The following is a 10,950-nucleotide window of genomic DNA, read 5'->3' on the forward strand; positions in this document are numbered from 1 at the left end:
TATTGAAGGTCTTCCCTCCACAGAAGTGGACCAAAGTTTGAATACTATCCACTGAGAACTTCTCCCAGTGTGAGAAATTTATCATCAGAGGACTTGTACTTATAAAAATGGCTTATTACTGTTATGTCAAAAATGCATAATTCAGAGCATCTAGGCAAATTGTGCATTTTAAATTTTTGTTTGAAAGAATGCTTAATAATAATACCCAAGAGCATTAACATCTCTATTTGAAAAAAACAGCTATCTTCAATTAAAAAATACATACATGAATCATGCTATGTGCTTGTCGGTATCATTCTTAAAAATAAGATCTAATTGCAAAAGTTTTGCATCTAAATGCAAAAAAAATCATCATTCTAAAGTATTCTTTCATTATCCCTATAAAATACTGCACATTTAATACATGTGGTATCAAATGGGATTAGATGAAGAAATGCTTCAGTGAAATCATTGCAAAGACAGTTTTTGCAAAATGCCAAAGTAGCAACATCTTGCATAACGACACTGAGATCTACATGTGCTACATTATATATCGAGAGTAGCAGTACAGTCAGTCAGGATGCTTAGAATGCCACAGTTTTTCCTTCAAAATCTGTCTGTTATTATTGAGAAATAAAAGATACTATCTATAAATACAATGATAAAGAGAGATGTAAGTGAAATATTTCATATTATAGGTCATAAACACTTCATTGGTCAGAGATTGTTCAAAACCAAGAAATCTTGGGATGAAACTTGTGGCATACACACAAAGAAACTCTAGAATATGAGTAAAAAAATGAAGTATTCCTCATTAGAGTGAAAAAAAAAATTATGTGTTGTATTAGTTTGCTTTCATGGTACTGATAAAGACATACCCCAAACTGGAAACAAAAATAGGTTTAGTTGGATTTACAGTTCCACCTGTTTGGGGAGGCAGAGGCAAAAGGCACTTTTTATGTGGTGGCAGCAAGAGAAATTTGAGGACAAAGCAAAAGCAGAAACACCTGATGAACCCATCAGATCTCATGAGGATTATTCACTATCAAGAAAATACCACAGGAAAATCCAGCCTCCATGATTCAATTACTTCCCCCTGGGTCCCTCCCACAACATGTGAGAAATGTGGAAGATACAATTCAAGTTGACATTTGGGTGGGGACAGAGCTAAACGATATCATTCTGCCCGTGGCCCCTCCATGTCTCAATTCTTGACTTATGTCCACCCACAGGCTCAACACCACATGGAAGCTGCCAAGGCTTGGGGTGTCCACCCTCTGTAGCCACAGCCTGAGCTCTATGTTGGCCCCTTTCAGCCATGGTTGGAGTGGCTGGGACACAGGGCACCAAGTCCCTAGGCTGCACATCACTTGGAACCCTGGGCTCAGCCTACGAAACCACTTTTTCCTCCTGGGCCTCCAGGCCTTTGATGGCTGGGGCTGCCATGAAGGTCTCTGACACGGCCTGGAGACATTTTCCCCATGGTCTTGAGCATTAACATCAGGCTCATTGCTACTTATGCAAATTTCTGCAGCTGGCATGAATTTCTCCTAAAATAAAAAATAGGTTTTTCTTTTCTACTACTACATCAGGCTGCAAAGTTTCTGAACTTTTATGGTCTGTTTCCCTTTTAAAATGGAATGCTTTTAACAGCACCCAAGTCACCTTTTGAATGGTTTGCTGCTTAGAAATTTCTTCCACCAGATACCCTAAATCACCTCTCTCAAGTTCAAAGTTCCACAGATCTCTAGGGTCCATCTGACACCACCTCAGCCTGGAGCTTATTGTTCATATCACTATCAGCATTTTTGACAAAGGCATTCAACAAGTCTCTAACAAGTCTCTAGGAGGTTCCAAACTTTACCACATTTTCCTGTCTTCTTCTGAGCCCTCCAAACTATACCAAACTCTGCCTATTACACAGTTCCAAAGTCACTTCCAATTTTCAGGTATCTTTTCAGCAATGCCCCACACTACTGGTACCAATTTACTGTATTAGTTTGTTTCCACACTTCTGATAAAGACATACCAAAAACTGGGCACAAAAAGAGGTTGTATTGGACTTACAGTTCCACATGGCTGCAGAGGCCTCAGAATGATGGCAGGAGGCAAAGGGCACTTCTTACATGGTGGCAGCAAGAGAAATGAGGAAGAAGAAAAAGGAGAAACCTCCGATAAATCCATCAGATCTCATGAGACTTATTGACTCTCATGAGAACAGCACAGGAAAACCCAGCCCCCATGATTCAATTACCTCCACCTGGGTCCCTCCCACAACACATGGGAATTCTGGGAGATAACACTTCAAGTTGAGATTTGAGTGAGGACACAGCCAAACCATATCATGTGTTAACAATGATTTGTTAATCAATTAAGGCTTTTCCCAATAGTCATAATAATATGAGTTTTTTAAATAAAAAGATGAACACTTGAAAAAATTTTAAACAATACCAAGTATAGAATCAAAATCAGAAGAATGAAGAAAATGCAAATGCTATGTTCACCATTATTCTCTTTCCATGTGCTTTTTAGTTAAAAGAAAGGTAGATATATAGCCTTTGAGAATTAAAATTTAATATCTCAGAAAAATAACTGAAAATAACACTAAAATTATAATTCACTGGCATGATTTAGATTCTACCACCCCCAGTTAGTAGTGTACAAATAACTATTGGTCCATTTGTAAAAACAGAATTATATATTCCTTACAGTGTCACAGGGATGGAATTAGATAATGTATGTTAAGTATCTAGCATATAACAATCATATCACAATGAATGAAAGCTTTTGTGAAGCTATGGGAGGCTTATGGGAAACTGCTAGTATAATATTTCTAAGAATAAAACAGAATTACAGGAATTGCATTTATAAACTGACTTTTTTTTTTTTTTTTTTTTAAAGTTATCTGTAGTAAAAGTCTCTGTTTTGGTACAGAATCCCATGAGTTTTAACACTTATAGATTCATGTAACCACTACCACTAACATAAGGCAGAATAAGTCCAGCACCCCTAAGGATTTCTTCATGATAGACTCAACCTCAAGCCCTAATCCCTGGAAACCACAAAAAGTTTCACTATCATTAAAGCTTTACATTTTTCAGTATATCATGTGAATGGAATTATACAGTATATAACATTTTGAGTCTGTCATCGTTCACTTAGCATAAAACATTTGATATCTATCCAAGTTATTGCACATGTAGGAACAGTTTGTTCCTTCTTATTTCAGAGAATATTTCATTATATATATATGTCAAAATGTATCAATTTAGTCATTAAGGGACATTTATGTTGTTTCTAGTTTTTCGTGGTTAGAATTAATGCAGCTATAAGCTTGTATGTACAGCAGGGTTTCTCAAAGTCAGCATTATTGATAATTTGGGCTGGATAACTCTTTGCTATGGGGAAAGGTTTTGTGCACTATAGGATGTTTAGTAGGATCCCTGTCTTGTACACACTAGATGCCGGTAGCATCCTCCTCTCCAGCTGGGATAGCCAAAAATGTTTCCAGACAATCTCTCATTGGGTGAAAATTACCCCCAGATGTTCAGGTTTTGTGTGAACATATGTTTTGCATTCTCCAGAATAAATAGTTATAAATGTCATTATTGAGACATATGATAATTCTATTTTTAACTTTGTAATTAACTGTCAGACTGTTTTCTAGTGTCTGTAGCATTTGTATTCCTCTAGTAAAGCAATGCAGGAGCTATTCAGTTATCCTTTGTTCTTACAGTCCTTATTGTCAGAACTCTTTTTTTGTTGTTTTTGTTTTCTCTGTTATCCATATGTGACAAATGCCAATATTTTTATAGTAACCACTTGAATAAGTGGTTACACAGGCTAGGGTGTAGGGGTGCAATCTTGGCTCACTGCAACCTCCGTCTCCCAGGTTCAAGGGATTCTCCAGCCTCAGCCTCCTGAGTAGCTGGTATTACAGGCCTGTGCCACCATGCCCAGCTAATTTTTATGTTTTTAGTAGACACGGGGTTTCACCATGTTGGCCACCCTGGTAATGAACTCTTGACCTCGGCTGATCCATCAGCCTCGACCTCTCAAAGTACTGGGATTACAGGCATGAGCCATCGTGCCCAGCCTACTTTTGATTTACTTCTTATTTTCTGTATAACGTCCTTTAGAGAACTTTTTTTTTTTTTAATTTTGATAAAGTCTAATTTGCCTTCTTTTTTTTATTTTTTGGGTGATGCTTTAAGTTTGCATTTATAATCTGCTTAACCAATGTCATAAAGAACTTTTTCTATATTTTCTTCGGTGTTTTACATATACAGTTAAATCCATGAACCATTTAAAGTTAATTTTTGCATATGCTTTTACAGGTTCATTATTTTTGTATGTTAACGTCCAACTGTTCCAGCACCATTTGTTGAAAATTTTGCTGTTCTCCACTGAAGTGTCTTTGCACATTTGTCAAAAACAGTTGGCCACCATATTTGAAGATCTGTATACTGTTCAATAGGTCTATATGTTTTATTTTGTCAATACTACACTGTCTTCATTGCTGTAGCTTCATAATATAACTTAATATCACATAACTCTAACTTTATTCTAATTTAAACAATTGTTTTGACAATTCGAGTTTTTGAGATTTACATACAAATTTTTGGAATAAAGTTTATGTATCTACCAGGAATTCTGCTAAGATTTTGACTGGGATTCCATTAACTCCATACATCACTTTGGAGAGAAGTGATCTTACTGTATCTTTCAGTCTTTTAACAAAGTAAAACATTTCTCCATTTATTTACATTCTCTCTGGTTTCTGTCATCAGTGTTTGTAGATTTCACCATATATATTTTGCAAATATTTTGCTAGATTGGTACCTAACTATTTTATTAGGATGGGAAGCATATTGTGAAATGCATTCCTTTTTTCTTTTTTTCTAAGTCCCGGTTTCTAATTTTTAATTTTGGTGTATGATTGATTTTTGTTTTTTGGCCTTTCTAAATTTACTTATGATCTCTTAAAGCTATTTAGTGATTCATTGGTGTATTTTACTTATAAAATCATTGCATTTGCAGATTAGGTCAGTTTATTTCCCTTAACAATTAGAATACATTTTATTTATTTATTTTTTACTTTAGTGTGCTTTCTTGAACTTGCAGCACAATAATAAATAGGAGAGATCAAGAGTAGTTATACATACCTGGATCACAGGGGAAAGTGCTCGGTCTTTCACTGCATGACAGTATCTGAAAAAAAAAAAAAAAAAGATATTCTTCTATTCATAGGTTCTTCAATTTTTAAGATTATAAATGGATTCTGAATTTTGTCAAATGCTTTTTCTGCAGCTATTGATATGATCATGTTTTTCCTTATTTAGTCTACTAATATAGTGGAAACCAATGATTGGTTTTCAAATGTCGAATTAGTATTGAATTCTGGTGTAAAACTATTTGGCCGTGGTGTATCATACTCTTTATATATTGCAGTATTACATTTTATAATATGTGTTGAAGTTGCTCACACTCATTTAACATATGAGGGATACTGGCCTGTAGTTTTCTTTTCATTCATTGTTGTTTTCTGGTCTTGGTAGCAGAGTAATGTTGGCCTCATAAAATGAGTAGGGAAGTATTTCTTCTGCTATCATAAAAGATGATATAGAACTGACATTATTCCTTAAATGTTTGATAAAATTCTCCAGCAAATTCATTTTCTTTTGAAGTGTTTTCTTTTGTTTGAAGTGTTTTTAACTAAAAACTTTATGCTAAAAATATAGAATGATTTAGATATTAACTTATTTTTCATTGAATTTCAGTGGTCTCTGTCTTTCAAGGAATTGGCTCATTTCATCTGGGTCAATGTGTATAGAGTCATTCAAGCTATTTTGTTATTATCCCTTTACCATCTATATTAATATTATTCTTCTTGTTGGCAATGTGTCTTCTTTCTTTTCTTGTTGGAGAAACTGTCAAGAGGTTTATCAGTTTTACTGATGCTTTAAAAATATTTTTGGCTTAATAAATTATTCTTTTGATTTTCTGTTATTAATTTTAGTGATTCCTACGTTCATCTCTCTCATGTCCTTCTTCCTGCTTGATTTGGCACTAGCTTTCTCTTCTTGTGCCTTAGGTGGTGTCTTAAATTGTTGATTTAATATCCTGTTTTTCTAATATAAGCATGTATTGCTATACATTTCCATCCCTGTAATATTTTAGCTGCATCTCATAAGTTTTGATATATTCTTCTATTTTCAAAATATTTTCTAGTTTCCTTTGAGACATATTCTTTGACATATGGATTTAGTTCTGTGTTAATTTCTAAGTAGGTGTGGACTTTCCAGACATCCTGTTATTGATTTTTAGTTTAATTTCCATATGATCAAAGAGTACATTTGGAATAAATCCAATTATTTTATATTTATTAGTGTGTATTTTATGACCTAGAATGTGGTCTATACTGCTGAATGTTTTATGTGCACTTTGTGTTAATGTGTATTCTGTTTTGCTGAGTGGAGTATTTCAGAAATGTCAGTTAATTCATCCTTGCTATTTTTTTTTTCTGTTCATTCTATAGATTACAGATACGTGAGTATTGAAGTCTTCAAATATAATTGCAAATTTATCTATTGATCTTTCCAGTCTATCAGCTTTTGCTTTACGTATTTCAGAACTGTGTTTAGATGTATATAAATATAGAATTATTATATTTTCTTAGCGAATTGATATAATCACTTTGTAATATTCCTCTTTGTTCCTGATAATTTCTTCATTCTAAAATTTGCTTTGCTTGATATTACTAAAGACACTTGAGTTTTTTTTTTAAATGGCTAATGACATGATATTTTCTTTACCATACTATTTTAAATCAATATGTTTCAAGTATATTGCTTATAAATAGTAGAAAAAAGGATATTTTAAAACATAAAATTAAAATGGCTTTTCTTTATATTTGGTATGCTTAGACTTACCTCTGCTATTATTGATGGATTAAAGTCTACCATTTTATTATTGGTTTTCTCGTGGGCCCTTCCTTTTTATTTCTGTTCCTCTGTGTTCCCTTTTCAAATTTTGCTTGTATTTTAATGTTTTTTAGAATTCCATTTTGTCATTTGTATTTAAATATAGTTGCTGCTTTAGAGATTACAACACACATACAAAACCACTTCTTACGACTAAAAACAGTTCCTTACCCTCTTACCTTTTTGATGTGCCATCTGCTTACATTGAAACTCCCATCAGAAAGTGTTATAATTTCAGCTTTCAACAGCCATATATAATTTAATAAACTTAAGTGGCAAAAAATGACCTATTTTACTAATCAGGTTTGGTTCTGTTATTTTATCTGACAATATCTTTATTTTGGCTATATTCCAGAAAGATATTTTTGTTAGATGTAGGAATAAGATAACGTTTCTTTTCTGTCAGTGATTCTAATGTTGTTCAACTGTCTTCAATCCTCATGGTTTCTGGTGGATAATCTGAAGTAATTTGAATCTTTGTTTCTTTGTATGATATGTACCACTTTTATATTGGATGCTTCATAAAGATGCATTTTTTTTTATCTTTGGTTTCCAATAATCTGACTTAGTGTGTCTGAGTGTAAACTTTTTGAATTTATCCTGTTAAGTTCACTGAGTTTGTTGGATTTTCCAACTTGTTTTTCCACAAATTTGCAGTTTCGGATCATTATTTCCTCACATATTTTTTGCACACTTATCTCTTTTTCTCTCTTCTGACAGTCCGACACCAAGGTAAGACTTTTTGATACTGTTTGATAGTTGCCTGAGGCTGTGTTTGTATCTTTCACAGTTTTTACCCTCTCTGTTACTTAGGTTGGACAATTTATGTCGATCTGCCTAGAAGACCACTTCTGATGTTTGATCACTGCTACCACCTCTGCCTTGTGTATGGTGTGGAAAGTGAAAAAAGACTCTGCCCTGTGAGGTAGCCTCCACTAAGTCAGAGACAAAGGGGTGCTGGCTCATTTAAAAAAAAAATGCTCTTTTTTCACAAGGTAGTTTAAGAGTAGAACATGTAATTCTTACAAGTATAGCCATATTGCAGTTGAGAGCTCATCTATAGATTTGTGGTAGGCTTAAAAGAGACCTCACAGATAGAGGCACTGAAGGGGAAAACTTCTTAGTGAAAGAAAATGATTCCTTTGCCTGAAATATGAAAATAGAAATCTTGGATCAGGAAGAAGTGGATCAGGTGAAGAATAAATTTTCAATAGGCATTTAGTGTACAATTTATCAACATAAGGTGGAAAACTATTTGGGTAGAATTGAGGACTTTTTCAAAAATGTAAAATAAATAAACGTTCTATTTGCAAGATCAGTAACGTATTTTAAAGCCTTTATTTTTACTTAAATAAAACCAAGAAGTATGAGGCAGAGAAAAACAGATTTCCATTTTTTTAAGAAATGGTTTTATAGAGATTATAATGCAGGAAACAAGACTACCCTGTGAGGTGAAAAGTTTCCCATCCTGAATGTTTTAAGATAGTCCAGCAGAAATTGGGCAACCACCTTGCAAGAACTGCACAAAGGGGACTGCCACCCAGAGTTGAGAAATCAGTAGATGGTCAAACATCCCTTTCAACTTGAAAAAGCTAGAGTGATTTTAGTTACCCAAACAAAATCATTTACAAAAGGATAAAACCCAGAACAAAAGTAGTGACTCCGAAAAATTTAAAATACTTGGTAAAAATAAATATTTAAAAGAACACATTGTTTTGCTTATTTTCAAACTTCAGATCTGAAAGTTTTTGCCACTGAATCCCATAAATTAAATACCTGTAGTATCATCTCTTAACAGCCAATCTATGTTTCATTTGGTTTATGAGTAATAAATAACACAATGTCTAGTATGTTACACTTATTGTAAGAAATAATATCCTCCATAATATGTAGAGATAAATGTACTGATGAATATGTTTAAATTTTTTTAACATTGCTGATTAAGTTATATGTGAGTCAACAGAAGAGTCTACCATAATTGTGAATATATATCTAATTTTTAAAAAAAGCATACTTACTAACCATTTTATTTTTACTTGATTTGCAAATAAAAAAATGAATAATTTGATTTCATTATGCAAACTGTCCTCATTTTTTAAAAGTCAAGGATCTTTAATAAATACCAATGCACACCCTTAGTATTCCACAGCCTCAGTCTCTAAGGAAAATACAACAAAAGATAATTTATACTCCTATAATATTTTAACCAAGACTTATTTTTCACCTAATATGTGCCGGATGCTCTGATAGGCACTAGGTTATGAAATAAGGATATAGTCACTATTCTGAAGGAATCTGCAATCTTACAAGCAAGAAAGTAAAGCTATGATAACAGTTATTTGAGAGTTTTTAAAGTGTGGATTACACTGTGCTGAAGTATTTTTATGTATTTATTTGAGATTATAACAGTACTGTGAGGTAGGCCCTGTTGATATAAGCTGATTAAAAATCACAGACATGCTGCAATAATACTATAATCCTTATCTTCTGCAGGGGGTGAGTGCTACACATAAATTCCTAGTGGGCACAATGAAGGGGCATATGTCAGATTCTGTGTTCACCACTTTTGGCATGCTGTTCTCAGTGGAAAAGACACAGAGATTAGCGTACTTGAAAAAGCTGAGTTTTCTGCTCCACTGTATAACTGGCATCCCATATATGATTTAGGATCCACCAATAATATTGCTTATATAAGCTTCAAAAAGTACTAAATTATTTGGGGAGAGAGGCAGACTGCAGAAAATTTCTATTTTGATGATATATATCAACAAGCTGTGTAGTTCCAGAGTGACCACTTCTAAATAAAGCACTTGACCCTGATTTGGCAGCCACCCAATTATGGCAGAGGTGGCTTGTTCTAGAGCTAGTGGCCACAGCAGCAGTTTCTTGGGTCTGCAAATACTTGTAGAGGTAGCAGCTCCCTTGGCTTTGTTGAGTTGCAATTTGGGTCGTTTTCCTGGAAGTTTAGCTAAGAGTCCTTTTTGCCAGTCTTCCTTGAAAACACTGTGAGCTCTTCCTAAAAATACTGTAAGCTGTTGATAACATTTAATAAATTCTTTTCTGCTTAAACTATTGTTATAAATTTGCTTAATACAGTTGCTGCTTCAGCATCCATTTTTAGTCCTGACATAAACTGTTTAAAACAATCATATCCTGTCACGTTTAGCTTAGTAAAAACTTACCTACCACGTGGGTGTGTTTGTGGGATAGCATTATTCCTTGTCCCACTGACCTGAAATCCAGCACACTCCCCAGCTGCTGACCATGATAAAACCAGAGTCGTGAAAATGTTTCCTCTTCCACATCTGTTTTTTAAACTACCCAGCCCTCACCTCTTGTGGGAAAGCCTAAAAAATAATGCTCATGGACTTTAATAAAGGAATAGTCCCACAGGTCCTTTCTCTCTCTCTTGCTCCCTGTCTGCTGGTTGAGTTCCATGCTGCCTCCAGACTTTTCATGCCTCACCTCTCCATTGACAGCACTAACCTCTCTGAGATCTGAAAATAATAAATTGCTTTCTGGTTCATGCATTTTGGTTTCACCTCCTCATTGTGTCTCACCTAACTGACACGCCTGAACCTAACTTTCCCTCTGTCAGGGTTCTCCTAGAGAGGGGCTCTCTTGGCTTATGGTGCCTCATAACAGAGAGCCCTCAAGACAAAATGAAAAAGAAATCAAAACATTAAAAATCACAACTCTCTAGAATGTTTCTAAATGTCTCTATTTACAATTTCTGACTAATTTTGAGCACCCTGTCTAGCCTCAGGGCAAGGAAATGGGATAAAGTAAGGACCTTGGAAGAAATAACTTCAGGGATGATCTTAAAGAAAGACTTCAAGAAAAGAAGACTAAGAAGTCATCTGTGAAGTAACAGTGTGTAATAGGTTCAGACGCATCAGAAAGTATCACATCCAGGGGATTATAAGTACTGGAATATTCACTATTGACATAGGATTACCTTGAAGTTTTATTTGAGACATGAAATTTC

General features: G+C 34.3%; 1 pseudogene; it reads right to left on the minus strand.

Annotated features, from left to right (window-relative positions):
• Nucleotides 1-10,573: 10,573 nt before the first annotated feature.
• Nucleotides 10,574-10,647, minus strand: LOC116269875 (annotated as a pseudogene).
• Between the last annotated feature and the right edge of the window lie 303 nt (nucleotides 10,648-10,950).

Source organism: Papio anubis, chromosome 12 (assembly GCF_008728515.1).
Source record: "Papio anubis isolate 15944 chromosome 12, Panubis1.0, whole genome shotgun sequence".
NCBI lineage: Eukaryota > Metazoa > Chordata > Mammalia > Primates > Cercopithecidae > Papio > Papio anubis.